The following is a 20,913-nucleotide window of genomic DNA, read 5'->3' on the forward strand; positions in this document are numbered from 1 at the left end:
GCATTTGAGCATGGACTGCTTCAAATTAATGAAGTAGTGAGCGAGAAGAGAGGGGGGAAGAGAAGGAGAGAGCAGGAGGGAGAGTCGGAGGAGGAGAGAATGGGTGAAGGTGGAAGAGAGTGGGGAGAAAGGTGAAGAAGGGAGGAGGGAAGGAAAGGGGAAGGGGGAACAGGAGAGAGAAGGGAGCAGGGAGAAAGGGAAGGGTATGGGGAGTCGAGGCAGCAGGGCAGACTCACGGGGAAATTCCAACCCCCACCTCGTAACAAGATGGTGATTGAAGCAAGCCTGAGGATGATGGGAATGATTCATCACAATGATGGGCAACCTGTCTTTTTGTCCTGCAAAAACAGGGATGAGCGAATGTTCTCCAGCAGCCTCGGAAAAACGTGGGCCACCTTTTTTTTAATGTTGCAGCGGCCGCTCTGCACTTGTGTGGCAGCCTCTCCTCCGTTCACTCCCGCCGCCTCGTCCAACCGGCCCTTGTAGCTCTGAGTGCAGGCTGCTTGGAACATTGTCTGAGTGGTTTTCTTTCTCTCTCTCTTGCCGCAGCTGCCTGCCAGCGTTTGAGCTGGCACTTCGGAGCCCACTGTGCGACAACGTCGCTTCACTCCATCAATTATTGATCCAAGAGTGATACAGCATCTCCACACGCTGCTGCAAGGCACTGGGTCACCATGGGCTGAGAGTGCACATGATGCTCAGCAGCCTCAGCTCACTTTGCGGAGAGGATCTCATCCAGGCACAGAGGCTGTGACCTGTGTTCCCTGTAATTGCAGGGAGAACAAGCTGGCAGGGGGTGGGTGGGGGGGGGGGGGGTGACATTTCCTCTCCTGTTCGATCGGGAGGGGCCCCCAGAAAAGCACCTCACTCGCATTTCTCATCGAAACCAGAATTGGAAGTCATAGAATCCCGACAGTGTGGAAACGGGCCCTTCGGCCCAACAAGTCCACACCGACCCTCCTAAGAGTATCCCGCCCAGACCTATTTCCCTATCCTATTATACAGGAACCTCAAGGTGGGGAGTATTTTTTTTTTGGCAAATCGAATTCCAGATAACATAGCTTCGGCGAGCATCGCGATCTTGCTGGTTAAGCGAGGTTCTTCTGTTCTCTATATTTACCTCTGACTAATGCACCTGACCTACGCATCCCTGAACACTATGGGCAATTTCCCATCCACCCTAACCTGCACATCTTTGGACTGTGGGAGGACACTGGGAGAACATGCAAACCCCACGCAGACAGTCGCCCGAGGCTGGAATCGAACCCAGGTCCCTGGTGCCGTGAGGCAGCAGCGCTAATCACTGAGCCACCGTGCGGGATGTGGAATCGTAATAGACTAATCAGTCGGTTGCGTGCGCACATGTTCCTAAGTCAAGAGCTCCTTTTTATTTCCATTCGCAGTTTCTCTGCTATCAAGCCAGTGGCAGCCACACAAGTGTAATTATCTCAACTCTCATGGTTGGTGGGGAGCAAAGCAGAAAGCTGTTCTGTGAGGGTAAATCTAGTTCGCAGTCTGAAACTCAGACAGTGGCAGGAGTACAGCACTCCTGTTTAAAGGGGCTGCAACTCTGAATCTGAAGGGGTGACATCTCAGTATTTAAATCAACAATGTGTGTGTGTGAAAGTCGCCATAGATTGACTAGACCATTGCACTGCTCTCCTGTTGGAGAGATGCGGAGGTGCCGGTGTTGGACTGGGGGTGGACAAGGTCAGAGGTCACATGACACCAGGTTCTCGTCCAACAGGTTAATTTGAAATCACAAGCTTTCGGAGCAGTGCTATTGTGTCAATGACTCACTGCCAGGGCAGTAGGAAGTGGAGGGGGGAATGGACAGACAGTGACTCACTGCCCAAGATGGGGCTGGAACCAGAAGCAATCCAAATGAAACTGGGCAGTAGCACTTGAAGGCAATTAACTTGCAAAGCCATGAGAATGGACTGGGGGGCAGGGAAGCGAGATGGAGAGCCAGCATGGGCTCGATGGGCCGAATCAGTCCCTCCTGCAGTGCCGTAAGCTCTCTGAATCATAGAATCCCTACAGTATGGAAACAGGCCCTTTGGCCCAACAAGTCCACACCAACCCTCCGAAGAGTCTCCCACCCAGACCCATTCCCCTATTACTCTACATTTACCCCTCACTAATACACCTAACCTACACACCCTTGCACATCATTGGACTGTGGAAGGAAACCAGAGCAAACCTACACAGACACAGGGAGGATGTGCAAATTCCACACAGTCGCCTGAGGCTGGAATTGAACCCAGGTCCCTGGCACCGTGAGGCAGCAGTGCTAACCACTGAGGCACCATTTCCTGCCCCCAATTATACAACACCCACAACTTTGCAGAGCCCTGAAAAATTTTGCAGCCTTCCCCAAATTTTGCACAACTCCAAGTTTTGGGCCCCTGCCAAATTTTGCCCCCTCTAGATATTGCACCCCGCGACTGGCAGCTTGCTCAACAAATGATGCAACCCTCCATAACTCCAGAGCCTTCCTCTGGGAAGGGAGCCACCCTGGCACAGAAACAAGTTCGGGGAGGGAGCTGGGCTTGAGCCCACGTTCCACCTCCCCACCTGCACAGGGTTGGAGCGGGCTGCCATTGAATGCATGGGGTGAAAGTCATCAGCCGACTGGCACTCCCAGCGGGTACCTGTGGCCTGGTCCTGCTTCGGTTGCCCTCAGGGTTGGAGCCAAGGGATAGGAGGCGAACCTGAGCGGGCAGCGTCCATACCCGATCACTAAGCCCCTGCCGGCCATCCGTGAAGGACCAAAGCAATGTTCACTCTTCAGGCAATCCCACAATGGGAGGCCATTTGGTCTGGTAACTGGAGTGTCTGTGCTATCTGTTCATGTGCACTGCGTCAGAGTCAGTACCTCCGGCAGAGAAGGAACTGAACACCAACCTATCCACGGAAGGCTACGCATGTGTTGTCAATCTGGTTCACGCTGACAAGGAGTTTGCTGGCATCATAACCTGTCCCTCAGCCGAAGGTCGCATAATCACTTGTGGCTTGAGGACCTGACTCGCTCCATGTCTTTCTTTCTGAGTTACAGTGAACCAATAACACACGCTGTGCCTTGAACAGAATAAGATATCCCACGATGCATTGTGGAGACACAAGCAGAGAGAAGTGGCTCTGGGAGATGTTACACATACTCCCACCACCTCTCGCCTGGTCTTCCCCCTTTTCAGCTGAAACCTATCCCGTCACCTTCACCAGCCTTTTGTTCTGTCTGTCATCTGCCCTGTATTTTGCTTTCCCCACCGTAGTGCATCCTGTTGTTGTCCACAGTGCCTCATTCATGTCAACAGAATTGAATTGGTTTCTTTGTTAAACCCCTACTCAATATCCTGCCCGTTCCGAAGCATGCCCAACCCACCTGGCTCCTGGCCTTCAGTGGGGCTCAGGGCTCAGCACCAACTTGTAGCCTGTCGCCATTTGGATCACGTCTGCAGCCAACAGCCTGAACACCGAGCCCTCTCTGTTCCCTGCCTCACTGCATCAGGCCATCAGCCAGGGCATCAAAATGGGTTTGTTCACTGCATCCGACAAGTCACGCCACACAAATGCCAGGTTATGACCATCACCAGGTGCCAAGTAACATCCGCGCCACACAAATGCCAGGTTATGACCATCACCAGGTGCCAAGTAACATCCGTGCCACACAAATGCCAGGCTATGACCATCACCATGTGTCAAGTAACATCCGTGCCACACAAATGCCAGGTTATGACCATTATCAGGTGCCAAGTAACATCTGTGCCACACAAATGCCAGGCTATAACCATCACCATGTGTCAAGTAACATCCGTGCCACACAAATGCAGGCTATGACCATTATCAGGTGCCAAGTAACATCTGCGCCACACAAATGCCAGGCTATGACCAAAAAGCGAGACAATCTCGCCACTGCTCTATGATGTTCAGTTGCCATCACTGAATCCCCCACTATCAACATCCTGGGGTTACTGTTGACCAGAAACTCAACTGGACTCCCCACAGATTAACATAGTATTCCTCGCTCTGTTCTATCACCCTAATGCACTTCGGACAGTATGATCTGCCTGTACTGCACGCAAAACAAAACTTTCATTGTACCTAGGTACATGAGACAATAATAAATCAAATTAAACATAAACACAGTGGCGACAAAAGCAGGTCAGAGGCCAGGAATACTGTGGCGAGTAATTCACCGCCTGACTTCCCAAAGCCTGTCCACTATCTGCAAGGCCCAAGTTAGGAGTGTGATGGAATACTCCCCCATGGCCTGGATTGGGGCAGCTCCAACAACACTCAAGAAGCTCAACACCATCCAGGACAAAGCAGCCCCCACTTGACTGGCACCACATCCACTACCTCCCCCACCGACGGTCAGTTGCAGCAGTGTGTACCATCCCCAAGATGCACTACAGAAATTCACCAAAGATCCTCAGACAACACCCTCCAAACCCACGCCCACTTCCATCTAGAAGGACAAGGGCCAGCAGATACTTGGGAACACCACCCCCTGCAAGTTCCCCTCCGAGCCACTCACCATCCTGACTTGGAAATATATCGCTGGTCCTTCAGTGTTGCTGGGTCACAATCCTGGAACTCCCTCCCTCAGGGCATTGTGGGTCAACCCACAGCAGGTGGACTGCAGCGGTTCCAGAAAGCAGCTCACCCCCACCTTCTCAAGGGACGGCAACTAGGGATGGGGCAATAAATGCTGATCCAATCAGCGACACCCACATCCCACAGATCAATAAAAGGAAAAGCCTGCAGCTTCACAAAAACTTTTCAGTGAAAAAGCAGGAAATGCCTGATATATTCCCGAGAACAGCGCAGCAATGATGTCAGCAGAAGCCATGACTTTAATACCTGTGCTGTCTGAGGGTGTCAACTTGTTCACAGAAACCTGAACATGAGAGAAAACTGGCACTGTCTGATGTTTTGTGATCATAGGAACAGCAGGAGGCCATTCAGCCCCTCTGACCTATTGCATAGGAACAGCATGAGGCCATTCAGCCACTCTGACCTGTTGCGTTCTGGGTAATCCAAGAAAGAGGACAGGAAAAGTTTCTAGCTGTAACAGGCTGCTCCTTTTTTGAGGTATTTTAGACGTTGGAGGTGATTTCCTTGAATTCCAGGAGCAGCAATTACTGTTTTGTATGCTGTTGCATTGTTTTGGAACTTTGGGGGAAAAGAAAGTCAGAACAACAACAGTTTTAAAAGGGAGAGGAACAGACAAAGGAAGCACATTGGTGAGGTCAGTGCAAGAGAGAGAAAGAAACCTACATTGCTATCTGACAGAGCAGTGAACTTGCACAATTACTGCCTTTGCTGTTTGAATTCATGTATCGCTGGCAGAGGGTGGTACGTGTATAGTATGAGCTGCCAGAGGATGTGGTGGAGGCTGGTACAATTACAGCATTTAAAAGGCATCTGGATGGGGACATGGATAGGAAGGGTTTGGAGGGATAAGGGCCGGGTGCTCTCAGGTGGGGCTAGGTTGAGTTGGGACATCAGGTCAGCATGGACAGGTTGGACTGAAGGGTCTGTTTCCATGCTGTACATCTCTCTGACTCTATAACAGCAGGGGGCCATTCAGCCCCTCTGACCTGTTGAATAGGAACAGCAGGGAGCCATTCAGCTGCTTGAGCAGTTCATGTTAATCCGAGCTGATCTGTATCTGAGCTTCATCGCCCTCGGTTACTGAACCCTTGCCTAACAAAATCCAATTGATCTCGGTTTGACATTTTCAGTTGGCAACACTTTCTTCAGAGAGAGGTCTATGTTCCCACTCCACCTCGTGCGGAAAACTGCCTCCCAGCATCCTCCCTGACCATCCCGGCTCCAATGTCAAGGTTGCACCATTGGGTGAAATAGTCTCCCTCGATCTGCCCGGTCGAATCCTTTAATTGTCTTCAACATTTTAATCAAATCGCCTCTTGAGTTTTTAAACTCAAAACCTGGTTGCTACAACCTGTCTTAGCCATTTCAAAATTTGGTGGCGTTAACCATAACTAGTATTGACCTGAAAAGGAAGGCTTGTGTGTTGCTGTGGTGGGTTCCTGCCTCAGTACTATAGTGCCTGAGTTCAAATCCCAGTCACTCCTGTCATAACATCGCTGAACAAGCTGCCTCAAACATATCTTGACATGGGGACGATGAGCCTGTTGTGCAGCAGTGCTGGTCTGAACCCATGGATTTTCAGATCAAAGTTTTTATGGAACATTTACCAATTATTTTCATAATTAAATATTGATTTTCCTGTTTTGTGTGGGAAGATTAGTGGGGGGAGAAAGACTTGTTGAGAGACTCAACTTGCAGTGCAAAAAACTTCCAAGATCCCAACTCAATTAATCCTGAAAGTGAGTTTTCGATTTCCGTGCCCCATTGGGTGTGAAATTTGCTCCCTGATGTCACTCGCAAGTTCTTGAAATGGATTCTGAACCAGAGGAAAGAACAGCTTCTCTGTGTCTACCCCTATCAAATTCCTTAATCGGTTTAACCATCTTGATCAGATCAGCCCTCGGCCTTCCAAATTCAAACGAATGTCAGACAACCTGCCCTCACCTTTTCAATGCACTGGGGAATCGGTGCTGTACTGCTGAATAGATCTTTCCTCAGCGATAGAATTCGAAACTGAATGCAGTACTCCGAGTGGGAACCAAACATGGCTGTTGCCATGTTGATGAGCAAAGGCCTCAAAGCCTGCTTGGAGTTGCTCCGTCAGGCCTGGCTTCTGACACCTCAGGGAGTGACTGGAAAATTCCAGCCTTAATGGGCCAGCCTCGTGCCCCCCCCCCCCACACCGTCTCTTCATCCATCCCTCCTCTGGCCCCACCTGTGAGTCAAATCTGCCCATTGCTTCCTCGCCAACCTGCTTGACCAGACGCTCTCACTCTGCCAATTGCTTCTTGTACCCCATGTACCAGCTTTGCGAACCTTGCGCTGATGGTGCCCAAGTCCCTTGACTCCTCCACTGTTCCCTTACCATGAGGAATGGGCCCAATTTGGCACTGGGGCCATCACTCCAAGGATCAGTGTGATCAGGCTGGAAATTTCCTCTGAACTGCTCGTGTCTTAGTGCCGGATGTGCGCTGGAAGATTCCTGTTTGTCCCCCCACTGCGGAAAAGTGGGAAAACATCTGAGGAAAATCCAGGCCGTTGTTCTGGCTGCAGAGTCTGCTTTCCTGGTGGCTCGACTGTTAGCTCGAAACCTGATGTTCCAGGCCAGGTTAGCCCTGTCTCTTTTACAAACAGCCTGCCTCAATATTTCTGCAACAGTGTTATGATACTCTTAAAGGCGTCAATTTAAAAAATTGTCGGAGCGCTGTGCTTTGAGCTGTTTTGAGTACCAGGCTATTTCTACACCTTTAGTTTACTCTAGTTACCTCTAATGGCTGCCTTGCCTGGTACACATGACCTGGTGTGCCAGTTCTTGGATTATATTCCCAATGTCTCTTTCCAAACAAGATTTTGTGTGTGCTTAACATTTTAATTTAATGTGGTACCAAGAGGTTGTCTTTAAAAAGAACAGTGAAATCCAGCTCACCACATTATCATCCACGCAGTAGTCAATATGTGTCAACTCATCTCTGAATTATTGACTGAGAATCAGCTTTAATATTTGCTTTAATACTGAAGAAATTACCTCAATATTGCTGTCTACAGCTCCAAACGCCAGTGGCTGAATCTTACCATAAAGTTGACTGGGAAAGACAAACCAGGGCAGGACTTGTGTGCTTAATGGGAATGTTCTGGTGAGTGTTGCTGAACAAAGAGACCTTGGAGTGCAGGTTCATAGTTCCTTGAAAGTAGAGTCACAGGTAGATAGGATAGTGAAGAAGGTGTTTGGTATCCTTCCCTTAATGGTCAGAGCATTGAGTATCGGAGTTGGGAAGTTATGTTGCGGCTGACATTGGTAAGGCCATTTTTGGAATACTGCATTCAGTTCTGGTCTCGTTGCTATAGGAAGGATGTTGTTAAACTTGAAAGGGTTCAGAAAAGACTTACAAGGATGTTGCCAGGGTTGGAGGGTTTGAGCTATAGGGAGATGCTCAATAGACTAGGGCTGTTTTCCCTGGAGCGTCGGAGGCTGAGGGGTGACCTTATAGAGGTTTATAAAATCATGAGGGGCATGGATGCAATGAATAGACAAACCAGTCGTGGTTGTTGGAGGTCAGTCATCTCAACTGCAGGACATCTCTGCAGGAGTTCCTCAGGGTCGTGTCCTCGGCCCAACCATCTTTAGCTGCTTCATCAATGACCTTTCCGCCATCATCATGTTCAGCACCATTCGTGACTTCTCAGATACTGAACCAGTCCATGTTCAAACGCAACAAGATCTGGACAATATCCAGGCTTGGGCTGACAAGTGGCAAGTAACATTCATGCCACACAAATACCAGACTATGGCCTTCACCAATAAGAGACAACCTAACCACTGCCCCATGACATTCAAAGGCATGACTATCACTGAATCCCCCACTATCATCATCCTGGAAGTTACCATTGACCAGAAACTCAACTGAACTCGCCACATAAACACAGTGGCTACAAGGGCAGGTCAGAGGCTAGGAATACTGTGGTGAATAACACACCTCCTGACTCCCCAAAGCCTGTCCACAATCTACAAGGTGTAAGTCAGGAGTGTGATGGAATACTCCCCACTTGCCTGGATGGGGGCAGCTCTAACAACGCTCAAGAAGCTCAACACCATCCAGGACAAAGCAGCCACCACTTTATTGGCACCACATCTACAAACATTCACTCCCTCCACCACCGACGAACAGTAGCAGCAGTGTGTACTATCTACAAGATGCACTGTAGAAATTCACCAAAGATCCTCAGACAGCACCTTCCAAACCCATGACCACTTCCATCTTGAAGGACAAGGGCAGCAGATACATGGGAACACCACCCCCTGCAAGTTCCCCTCCAAGCCACTCACCATCCTGACTTGGAAATATATCGCTGTTCCTTCAGTGTCATTGTGTCAAAATTCTGGAACGCCCTCCCTCAGGGCATTGTGGGTCAACCCAGAGCAGGTGGACTGCAGCAGTTCAAGAAGGCAGCTCACCCCCACCTTCTCAAGGGGGGCAGCCAGGGACAGGGAAATAAATGTGGGCTCAGCCAGTGACACCCATGTCCCACGAATAAAAAAAAATCACTCCCTGGAGCACTAGCCTGATTACTAACCCAGTGACATGGACACGATGGCTCCACCTTCCCCATATTTATTTTTAGATTAGATTCCCTACAGTGTGAAAACAGGCCCTTCAGCCCAACAAGACCACATCGACCCTCCGAAGAGTAACCCACCCAGACCTACTTCCCTCTGACTAATGCACCTCACACTATGGGCAATTTACCGTGGTCAATCCACCCGAACCTGCACATCTTTGGATTGTGGGAGGAAACCGGACGAAACCCATGCAGACACGGGGAGAATGTGCAAACTCAACACAGGCAGTCACACGAGGCTGGAATTGAACCTGGGTCCCTGGTGCTGTGAGGCTGCAGTGCTAACCACTGAGCCACCATGCCACCCCTCAAGTTGTTTTCAGTCAGCAGCATCGCCATGCTGTTTGGAATCTGCTGGCTTTTTCAATCTTGCAGCATCTCGATTCTGTTAGTCGTCTGCTCGCTGAAAGCTCTCGTTGAGCTTTTGAACCCCATTATCGCTCTGCTAGATCATTCTCTTCCAATAAAGTTTCCGGTTCAGTCTTGCAACAATGATTTACTTCTGTGAAGCCTTCTAAATATCCTTGTATCCCTGTCTTGCTAACTCGGGAATGTTCCCACTTTTGTTTGTATGATCAGGATGATGGTTTTCCGGCTTCTTCATTGCCAAAACAGATGCTTTTCTGCATTTCACACAGTGCACACCCCTTTCCACAATTTTTCCGAATAAACTTCTGTGGCTGTGACCTGAATGTATCTTCTCGCCATATCTGCAGTTTAAATTATGGATCTCCTAATCGTATCACTGTCTTGGAATTCTTCTGTCAGGCTCTGTCTTCTAAATCTTCTAAATTGCCATATTGTTGCTGTAGATCAGCTCCATGACATTCCCAATGGTGTGTCCTGGATATCAATGAATTTAATGGCCCTTGACCATGTCACTACAGCTGTGACTCATGGAGTTCTCTCTCACGCGCGCTCTCTCTCTCTCTCGCGCGTTTGCTCTCTCTCTCTTTCTCGCTCTTGCTCTCTCTCTCACTTTCTCTCTCGCCTTCTCTCTCTCAGGGGCAGCATGGTGGCTGAGTGGTTAGCACTGCTGCCTCACAGCGCCAGGGGCCTGAGTTCGATCCCACCCTCGGGTGACTGTCTGTGTGGAGTTTGCACATTTTCCCCGTGTCTGCATGGGTTTCCTCCAGGTGCTCCGGTTTCCTCCCACAGTCCAAAGGTGTGCAGGTTAGGGTGGATTGGCCACGGGAAATTATCCCATAATGCCCAGGAGTGTGTAGGTTAGGGTGGATTGGGCACGGGAAATTATCCCATAGTGTCCAGGGATGTGCAGGTTCGGGTGGATTGGCCATGCTAAGTTGTCCCATAGTGCCCAGGGATGTGTAGGTTAGGGTGGATTGGTCATATTAAATTGTCCCATAGTGCCCAGGGATGTGCAGGTTAGGGTGGATTGGCCATGCTAAATTGCCCCATAGTGTCCAGAGATGTGCAGGTTAGGGTGGATTGGCCATGCTAAATTGTCCCATAGTGTCCAGAGATGTGCAGGTTAGGGTGGATTGGCCATGCTAAATTGTCCCATAGTGCCCAGGGATGTGCAGGTTAGGGTGGATTGACCATGCTAAATTGTCCCACAGTGCCCAGGGATTGCAGGTAAGGGTGGATTGGCTATGCTAAATTGCCCCATAGTGCCCAGGGATGTGCAGGTTAGGGTGGATTGGCCATGCTAAATTGCCCCATAGTGTCCAGAGATGTGCAGGTTAGGGTGGATTGGCCATGCTAAATTGTCCCATAGTGCCCAGGGATGTGCAGGTTAGGGTGGATTGACCATGCTAAATTGTCCCACAGTGCCCAGGGATGTGAAGGTTAGGGTGGATTGGCCATGCTAAATTGTCCCATAGTGTCCAAGGATGGGCAGGTTAGGGTGGATTGGCCATACTAAATTGTCCCATAGTGCCCAGGGATGTGCAGGTTAGGGTGGATTGACCATGCTAAATTGTCCCGTGGTGCCCAGGGATTGCAGGTAAGGGTGGATTGGCCATGCTAAATTGTCCCATAGTGTCCAAGGATGGGCAGGTTAGGGTGGATTGGCCATGCTAAATTGCCCCATAGTGTCCAGGGATGTGCAGGTTAGGGTGGAGTGGCCATGCTAACTTGTCCGATAATGTCCAAGGATGGGCAGGTTAGGGTGGAGTGGCCATGGGAAATGCAGGTTTTGAGGGATCGGTTGGAGAGGGTGGTGCTGAGGTGGGCTGCTCTTTAGAGGGTCGGTGTGGACTCGATGGGCCAAATCTTACAATAAACTGCACACAGGGATCCTGTAATGATGACGGGGAGACTTCACAGGATTTTGGCAGCACGCCCAGGAAAGAAAGGTGCTGTTGCTGTTCATTATGGTTGTCACGTTTGAGGCAGCAGTGAAGGGATCCTGGCTGTTCCGACCGCATCCTTCAGTGTGGTCTTGAGTGAAATGGTTTGATTAACGGTTTAATTGGAGCCTGAGATTGATTTCTCTCTGAGCTGTGACCACGCTTGCATCTGCAGGCTGCTCGCTGAGACAGACCATTTTCTCTCCAACTCTTTGCCAAGGAGAGATGGGATGGTAAAATTCCTGCAGAATTGAACGGGCCAGGGGCACTAAGGTGCCTCAAAGTTAGCTAGATGAGTAGTGAAGGTCAGTTCTGCATCAGGACCACAGAGATATCAGGCAGTTTGGGGGCCAGCTCTCTGTACTGACAGGAAGATAATTTTTTTCCCCTCTTTATCGTTCATGGGATGAGGGTGTCTTGGATCTATTGACCATCCCTAATTGCCCAGAGGGCAGTTAAGAGTCAGCCCCACTTTGCTGTGGGTCCGGAGTCACATGTAGGCCAGAACAGGTAAGGATGGCAGACTCCTTCTCTGAAGAGTGTTCATGACCCAGACGGGGTTTCCTGACAGTGGATTCACGGTCATCATTCGATCCTTCTTTCCAGATTACTATTGAATTCAAATTCCACCATCAGCAGGATTTGAACCCGAGTCCCCGTAGCGTTACCTGGGACAACAGTCCAGCGATAATGCCACTGGGCCATCACCTCCCCGAAAAGGGGTGGGGGGAGAGGAGGCTTGGAACTTTGTGGTTAACCGAAGAATCTTTTGCAAGGTACGCAAGCAGGGAAAAGGCTTGCTGCTCGCTTGTGATCTCGCAGCGTGCTGATGAGCAAATAACCAGGCCGTAGATGGTGAGAGTGGAAGCCATTGCCTGTCCAGCTCACATTGCAACAGAGAGGAGCTGTGTTTGCCTGGAAAGGATCCACTTGTTGGTGGTCCTGCTCCCGGTCTTCAGAGCCTGCATCCATTTCCCAGCCCTCTTGTGAGGCCTTGGTAAAGCTGTGTACAGAAACATGAAGCCACTCCATTAAACCTGTGCACTGCTTATTCCCGCTTTCCCAACCCATTTCCGTTATAATCTCACAGGTTTCCTTCCCCTGGTGCACACTCCCATGGGTCCATGCCTGAATGAAGCTAGACAGAAAAGAAGGGAATTGATGTGATACAGTGTGACCAAGCCCAATTCTCACCCCCACCCAACCTACCACCCTCCCCCATCTGTCCATGAGGTATAGGAGCACCTTGGTGCTCACAGTGGAATCCATGCCATTCAATGGTGGGGCACCACTATACCCTACACTAATGACTGAGTTCCACATCCTGTTAATTGAACCACTGTCTTTAATGTCCTCTGTAGAATCTCTGCAGTGCAGAAGCAGGCTATTCAGTCCATCAAATCCACAAAGAATCCCACTCCAACCTAACCCTGCATTTCCCATGGGTAGCCCGCACATCCCTGGATGATTGAGCACAGCTAATCCACCCTAACCTGCACATCTTTGGACTGTGGGTGGAAACCCACACAGACACAGGGAGAGCGTGCAAACTCCACACAGACAGTCGCTTGAGGGTGGAATCAATCCAGGATCCTAACGCTGTGAGGCAGCAGTGCTAACCGCTCAGCCACCGTGCTGTTCAGTTGCTCGGCGTAGGGAGTTCTTTGCCATTGGAAATGACTGAGACAGAAACGATGGGCATGTTTAAGAAAAAAGCAAGCCTTTGAAGTGTTTCCATGCTGTCCAGCTCTGTGACTCTGTGACCGGAAGAGGGAGATGTGTGGTTGGGCAGTGAGATTAATTTTTGATTGCTAACACAGGCACACTGGACTGACCAACCACCCTATGTGCAGCCCAGGTCTCCCGTTCCAGTAAGAGATAGAAAAGAAGAACATAGGCCTGTGAAATGGTCCCCAGCCCGCAATGGTGATCGAGCAAAACTCCAGAGGATCAGCCCACTTTCTGGTTGACTGATTTATTGTTGTCACCTGTACCAAGGCACAATGGAAAGTGTTGTTTTGTGTGCAGAACAGGCAGGTCGCACTGTCCAAAGTGCATCAGCGTAGCAGAACAGAGCAGAGAATACAGTGTTACAGTGCCGGGGGTGGGGAGATCAGAATTAAAATTTAGGAGATCCATTCAGAAGCCAGATAACAGCAGGGAAGAAGCTGTTCCTGAATCTGTTCATTCATGTGTTTAAGCTTTTGTATCCTCTGCCTGATCGAAGAGGTTGGAAGAGATTGTAACCGGGGTGGGAGGGGTCTTTGATGATGTTGCTGCCTTCCCGAGGCAGTGGGAAGTGTAGATGGAGCCAATAGATGGAAGGTTGGTTTGGGTGATGGACTGGGCTGTGTTCACAACTCTCTGTAGTTTGCTACAGTCCTGGGCAGAGCAGTTGCCGTACCAAGCCGTGATCCATCCGGATAGAATGCTTTCCATGGCACATCTGTAAAAGTTGGGGAGAGTCTTTAAGGACATGCTGAATTTCCATAGCCTCCTGAGGGAGTAGAGACATTGTTGTGCTTTATTGACCATCACATCAACGTGGGTGGACCAGGATAGATTGTTGGTGATCGTCACTCCCAGGGACTTGATGCTCTCGACCCTCTCGACCTCAACTCCACTGATGCAGACTGAGGTGTACCCTCCACTCCCCTTCCTGCAGATGATGACCAGCTCTTTGGTTTTGCTGACCCTGAGCAGCATTTCTGTGTCGAAGACTTCTTGTTTCCAATGGCGACAATTTGAATCAATGTTATTTGTCCTGACACTTAAAACCGAGGCTTTTTGTTCAAGCTAGTATTTTCTTAATCTTGTTTCAAGAGTGAAAATGCATCATAAGAAAACAGGGCTGACAATAAAATATATTTCGCTAGTGCTCTCTCTCTCTCTCTCATGCTCTCTGGTACACAATCGCTGGCCCCCTCACTATCTCCATCTCCCTCACAATCTCTGCCCCCCTCACTATCTCTGTCCCCCTCACAATCTCTGTCCCATTCACTTTCTCTCTAGACAAATAATTTCTGTATCACTTTCTCTCGCTCTTTCTCTCTCTCTCTCGCTCTCTCTTTCTCACTGTCTCTGGTTCACTCTTTGTCTCTTTTGCTCTCGTTCACCATCCCGGTATTGTCCTCTCTTTTTGGCTTGCTCTCTCCTTGTCTCGCTCACACTCTCCGCCTTGTTTGCTCAATCCATTGGGAATATTTACTTCATTTTCTGGACTTCATGAAGAATCAGAAGATATGGGAACTTTTTGGCCACTTATTTGATCGAAAACTGTTTAATCATGTGGTACCTTGGGAAAATGAGGTCAGCAGTTAATGTGTGCTGTAATCTACCTGCTGTTATACAGAAGTCAAATGACCTCAGAGAAAGTCAAGTAAAGCTTTCAGTCTGATAAGAGATGGAGTTTATGGCCTTTGATCACCTGGAAAACCTGGCTTTGAGATTACTGGAGACCCGATTCTGATGGTTACCTTGTAGCACTCTCTTGACTTGGTACCTGTTCTTACAGCTCTTAGTCGTCAAAAGGAATAAAATGCCAAATTTCCCTGTGTGGTTTGGTGTTTCAGTGGTTAGCCCTGCTGCTTCACAGTGCCAGAGACCCAGGTTTGATTTCAGCCTTGGGTGACTGTCTGTGTGAGGAGTTTGTATGTTCTCCCTGTGGTTTTCCTCCTATAGTCTAAAGGTATGCAGGTTAGGGTGGATTGGCTATGCCTGTAGGGTCCAGGGATGTGGAAGCTAGATGGGTTAGCCAGGGGGATGGGGTGGGTGTCGGTCAGGTGCTGTTTGCCGTGTTAGTGTGGGCTGAATGGCCTGCTTCCGCCCTGCAGGGATTCTATGAACCTAATCGAGTTTGCAAATGCCGGTATTTCTGGCAACTTTTAAATCCTGAAACCACTTCCAAAAGACTCATATCCGGCTTGATTTTAACCCAGAACGAAGACCTGCTTCCAGTCTGGAGCACCCAGCATTTGAATTTATTGATAAGAAGCCAAGCGGACTGTGCAGATTTGCAAATCCTCGGTCAAAAGGATTGCTCTTGACTTCTGTCCCTTTTTCGAAACAAAGGTCGTCTCTGCAGAGCCTCTTGTCATTTATGTTGTGTGAATGTGTCTGTTTCCGGGAAAAGGTATCATTCCAGTTCCAGATGACAGTTCGGATGTTTGGCTCTTGTTTTTAAGAGTGAGGTTCGTTCTATAACAAATGGATTGTTCTGAATTCATGAACGAAGCAAATCTCTTTTCTTCTGGACAGCAGTCCATCAGGGAAACCAAAGCAGAAAGGAGTGCGGATGCTGTAAATCAGAAACAAAAACAGACTTTGCTGGAAAAGCTCAGCAGGTCTGGCAGCATCTGTGCAGAGAAATCAGAGTCAACGTTTCAGGTCGAGGTTCTGTTTGTGTCAAAAGGAACCAGTTGGCCATTTTGATGATTGAATCGAAACATTTCTACAAATGGTGGACCTGCTGGAACAATGAGTAGGGCTTGATTAACCCTGCATTCCTCTCATCACAATTGTAACAATTTTGCTCTTGTTTATTATCTTTCCCACTCCTTTCTCCCCTGCTCTGTCTCTCTGGCTCACTCTATTCCCATTTCACTTGCTTTTTGTCTGTCTTACTCGGGTGACTGTTCAACTTGTCTCGTTCCCTTGCTTTCTGTGATTCATTTATTTTCTGTTTCGTTCATGTATTTTAAGGCTGACACGGTGGCTCAGTGCCTAGCACTGTTGCCTCATAGTGCCAGGGACCTGGGTTCGATCCCAGCCTTGGGTGACTGTGTGTGGAGTTTGCACGTTCCCCACTGTGAGTGTGCTCCAGTTTCCTCCCACAATCCAAAGGTTTGTAGGTTAGGGTGGACTGGCCGTGCTAAGTTATCCTGTAGTGTCTCAGGATGTGTTAGCCTTGGGAAGTGGAGGTTGGGTCTGTGTGCTTTGCTCTTCAGCGGGTCAGTGTGGACTTGTTGGGCTGAATAGCCTGTTTCCATGCTGTTGGGATTCTATTCTTTCCTATTTGCTCTCTTTCCACCTTGCCTCTTGCTTGTTCTGTATCTCTTTTTACTGATTTTTAACTCTCAATACATATGTTCAACTTTGGGGAAATAAAATGCTTTCCAAAAATTGCCTTTGATATTTTTTACCTTTATGTGGAAGAGCACTGAGAAATATGGGTGCCTGGAGAGACATACATATGTAATAAGTTCCTTTGTATTCTGCACTTGTTCTGGCTGGAACTAGCTAAGCCATGATTAACTATGTATTAGAAGAGCAAAATACCATTCTGTTGCTTATTCTCTTTTATGTGCCATTCTTCAGATGTGGCGATGTGAATTTTCCTGTCTCATTCTTGGCAGGAAAGGGAAAAGAAACAATAGAAAGCAAGGGTTCATAGAACACCCCCCCCCCCCCCCCCCCCCAGTGTGGAAACATGCCCTTTCGCCCAACAAATCCACACTCCGAAGAGTATCCCACCCAGACCCATTCCCCTACGTTTCCCTTGACTAATGCATTGAACCTGCACCGCCCTGAATACGATGGGGCAGTTTAACATGGCCAATCCACCCTAACCCGCACATCCCTGGGCACTATGGGACAATTTAGCATGGCCAATCCACCCTAACCTGCAAATCCCTGGGCACTGTGGGACAATTTAGAATGGCCAATCCACCCTCACCCGCACTCCCCTGGGCACTAAACGACAATTTCTCAAGGCCAATCCACCCTAACCTGCACATCCCTGGGCACTATGGGACAATTTAGCATGGCCAATCCACCCTAACCCGCACATCCCTGGGCACTATGGGACAATTTAGCATGGTCAATCCACCCTAACCCGCACATCCCTGGGCACTATGGGACAATTTAGCATGGTCAATCCACCCTAACCTGTACATCCCTGGGCACTATGGGACAATTAGGCACGGCCAATCCATCCTAACCTGTACATCCCTGGGCACTATGGGACAATTTAGCACGGCCAATTCACCCTAACCCGTATATCCCTGGGCACTATGGGACAATTTAGCATGGCCAATCCACCCTAACCCGTACATCCCTGGGCACTATGGGTCAATTTAGCATGGCCAATCCACCCTAACCCGCACATCCCTGGGCATTATCGGACAATTTAGCACGGCTAATCCACCCTAACCTGCACATTACTGGGCACTATGGGACAATTTAGCATGGCCAATCCACCCTAACCTGCACATCCCTGGGCACTATGGGACAATTTAACATGGCCAATCCACCCTAACCTGCACATCCCTGGGCACTATGGGACAAATTAACATGGCCAATCCACCCTAACCTGCACATCCCTGGGCACTATGGGACAATTTAGCATGGCTAATCCACCCTAACCTGCACATCCCTGGGCACTATGGGGCAATTTAGCACGGCCAATCCACCCTAACCTGCACATCCCTGGGCACTATGGGACAAATTAACATGGCCAATCCACCCTAACCTGCACATCCCTGGGCACTATGGGGCAATTTAGCATGGCCAATCCACCCTAATCTGCACATCTTTGAATTGTAGAAGGAAACCGGACCACCTGGAGAAAACCCACACAGGCACAAGCAGGCAGTCAGCTGAGGCTGGATTCGACCCCAGGTCCCTAGCACCGTGAGGCAGCGGTGCTAACCACTGAGCCACCAGTCTTTGTTGCTGTAGGGTCCTGCTCCAGCCTAGCTGAGTGATCCTTCATTCTGCATGCCACTCAGTGCCAATGGGGGTACTGGGAGGCAGGGCTGGTGAACCAAGGCATCTTCCCCTTCGCCCAGTCCGTCTCCTCCCCCATCAACTCCACAAATTCTCTCAGCAAAATTCCAGAGGGAGGGAGAGGATCCTGCTAATCACTCCTCACTCTGTTTGAACAGCCTGAGTCTCCCCCAAGAAAGGTTCATAGTTAGTTGAAGGCTTTGAGTCAGCTGCCACACTCCAGGCCCACTTTCTCACTCCCTCACAGATAGCTCTCACTGGGCGGCTGATATTTTTCTCTCGTCCGCTGGCATTTCATATTGGACCACTGATATCGCTCGCTGGACTGCTCGCCTTCCTCTCTGGGCCGCTGGCAATTCCCTCTGGACCACTGGCAAGCTTTGATTTGCTGGAGACAAATCACACCCATGAATACCCGCTGATCCTGACCCAGGACATGAAAGCAATGTCACGAGGTGGGGGAAGGGCGGGGGACGGTGGGCGGGGGGGGGGTGAGGCTGGAGGGAACGTGACGATAGTGGGTAAAATATGGAATATCCAGTTTTCAAACTGACTTCGATCCACAAGACCTTCATGGGCAAAAAATGATTTCGAAAATGGAATCGAAACACAGGGGGAGGCCATTTAGCCCTTTGAGCCTGCTCCGCCATTCATCACCATCATGACTGATTGTCCAACTCAATACTTTTCTCCCCATAGCCTTTGATCCCAATCGCCCCAAGTGCTATATCTAGCCGCCTCTTGAATGTTTTGGCATCAACTCCTTCCTATGGGAAGGAACTCCACAGGCCGAACAGGACCTAAGATGGTGACAGTGATCACCTGACCACAGTTCTGCAAACCAATTGAATTGAATTAAATTTATTGTCATGTGTACCAAGGCAGAGTGAAAAGCTTTGTCTTGCGAGCAATACAGGAAGGTCACAGAGTTAAATAGCATAGATAAGTAAATAATAGGTAAACAGCAATAAAAGCTAAAACACAGGTACAGGCGAATGTTAAGAGTTTGTGAGTCCATTCAGTATTCTAACAACAGTAGGGTAGAAACTGTTTCGAAACCAGCTGGTGGGTGTGTTCAGGCCTCTGTACCTTCTCCCCGATGGTAGACGTTGTAGAAAAACATTACCAGGGTGGGATGGATCTTTGAGAATGCTGGCGGCCTTTCCTTGACAGCGGGCCTGGTAGATGGATTCTATAGATGGGAGGTTGGCCTTTGTGATTGTCCGGGCCAGGTTCACCACTCTCTGTAACCGTCTCCGATCTTGAATGGTACAGTTGCCATACCAGGTAGTGATACATCCAGACGGAATGCTCTCGATGGCCGTCATGCCAAATTTCCTCAGCTGCCTGAGGAAGAAGAAACGATGTTGGGCCTTTGTAACCAGTGTGTCCAGGAAAGTGTCCAAGAAAGCTTGTTGTGGATAACACAATAGCCAAAACTGAAATTACCCTTTTTCTAAAAAAAAATCATTGAAACCAGTCAGGTATCAATGAAGCCCCCTCTCTCCTGTTTAAATTAACACTTGTATGAGAAGTTACACATGAATAATTGCCTGTAGATGTCCAGCTTGGGAGACAATAGAGCCAGACTCGGGCATAAATGAATGAACCATATTTCAGGAGCTGCTTGGTGCGGAATAGCAGCAGAAGAAAGAAAATGGATTTGAAAGGATTAAATGATTCTCTCTTTTTTTTAAAACCCAAAACATGAACTCAGATTTCTCTCTGCAGATGCTGCCAGACCTGCTGAGCTTTTCCAGCAACATCTGTTTATTTCCAAATTACAGCATGAACAGTTCTTTCGGTTTTTAATTAGGGTATCATGTCACCCCTGTATATTTCTGAATGTCCAATTGATTCTTTTATATTTATTTTAAAAAGCTGCAAAAGATGGCCGACTGAGGGTCACCTGACTTCAGTTGTGAATTGAAATCATTTCCCTGTTGGACAAAAGGACCGTTCCAGAGTGATGTTGAATCAATGCCCTTTTCTGAAACAAATTCGAAAGCTTGTTATCAAATTGAATGGGTCAATCTCAAAGACTTTGGCTGTCTCAAGGAATGAAATCCATGGAGAATGAACCTGACCACCAACTTCCTTTGGAAAAGGGTTTGTAAAAAGGCAACAAGATTTGGGTTTTCGGCTTTTTAAGTAGGTAGAAGCTGCTTGCAGCGAAAAAGGTGTCCCAAAACCGGTCAAACTCGTTGTTAGTTGTCCAAGCAAGCAATTTAATAAACAGCTTGGCCTTGAAAAGTGGGTGATTCTACACAGAGAAAGACTCCACCCTCAATCTTTCACAACTTTTGGAGTGCAAGTTCATAGCTCCTTGAAAATGGAGCCGCATGTAGACAGGATAGTGAAGAAGGTGTTTGGTATGCTTTCCTTTATTAGTCAGAATATTGACTGCAGGGGTTGGGAGGTCATGTTGCCACGAAACAGGACGTTGGTTAGGCCGCTTTTGGAATGCTGCGTGCAATTCTGGTCTCCTTCCTATCAGAAGGATGTTGTGAAATTTGACAGGGTTCAGAAAAGATTTACAAGGATGTTGCCAGGGTTGGAGGGTTTGAGCTACAGGGAGAGGCTGAATAGGCTGGGGCTGTTTTCCCTGGAGCATCGGAGGCTGAGGGGTGACCTTATG

At 48.9% G+C, this 20,913-nt stretch overlaps 1 protein-coding gene and 1 long non-coding RNA gene across 3 annotated transcripts in view; both read left to right on the plus strand.

The window, feature by feature from the left end:
* Positions 1 to 20,913, plus strand: part of asic1b (acid-sensing (proton-gated) ion channel 1b) — an 814,340-nt gene that overhangs the window by 227,700 nt on the left and 565,727 nt on the right. The window lies entirely within an intron of this gene.
* The window catches only part of LOC140471130 (uncharacterized), a 118,129-nt gene that overhangs the window by 7,972 nt on the left and 89,244 nt on the right, over positions 1 to 20,913 (plus strand). Inside the window, exon 3 of one of the 2 annotated variants that reach the window (XR_011956869.1) lies at positions 15,488 to 15,595. The exons of the other annotated variant lie outside the window; for it this stretch is intronic. This is a non-coding gene — a long non-coding RNA (uncharacterized lncRNA). Of the gene's footprint in view, positions 1 to 15,487; positions 15,596 to 20,913 lie in introns of those variants that run through there. 2 annotated transcript variants of the gene reach the window in all.

This window comes from Chiloscyllium punctatum, chromosome X (assembly GCF_047496795.1).
Source record: "Chiloscyllium punctatum isolate Juve2018m chromosome X, sChiPun1.3, whole genome shotgun sequence".
Classification (NCBI taxonomy): Eukaryota; Metazoa; Chordata; class Chondrichthyes; order Orectolobiformes; family Hemiscylliidae; genus Chiloscyllium; species Chiloscyllium punctatum.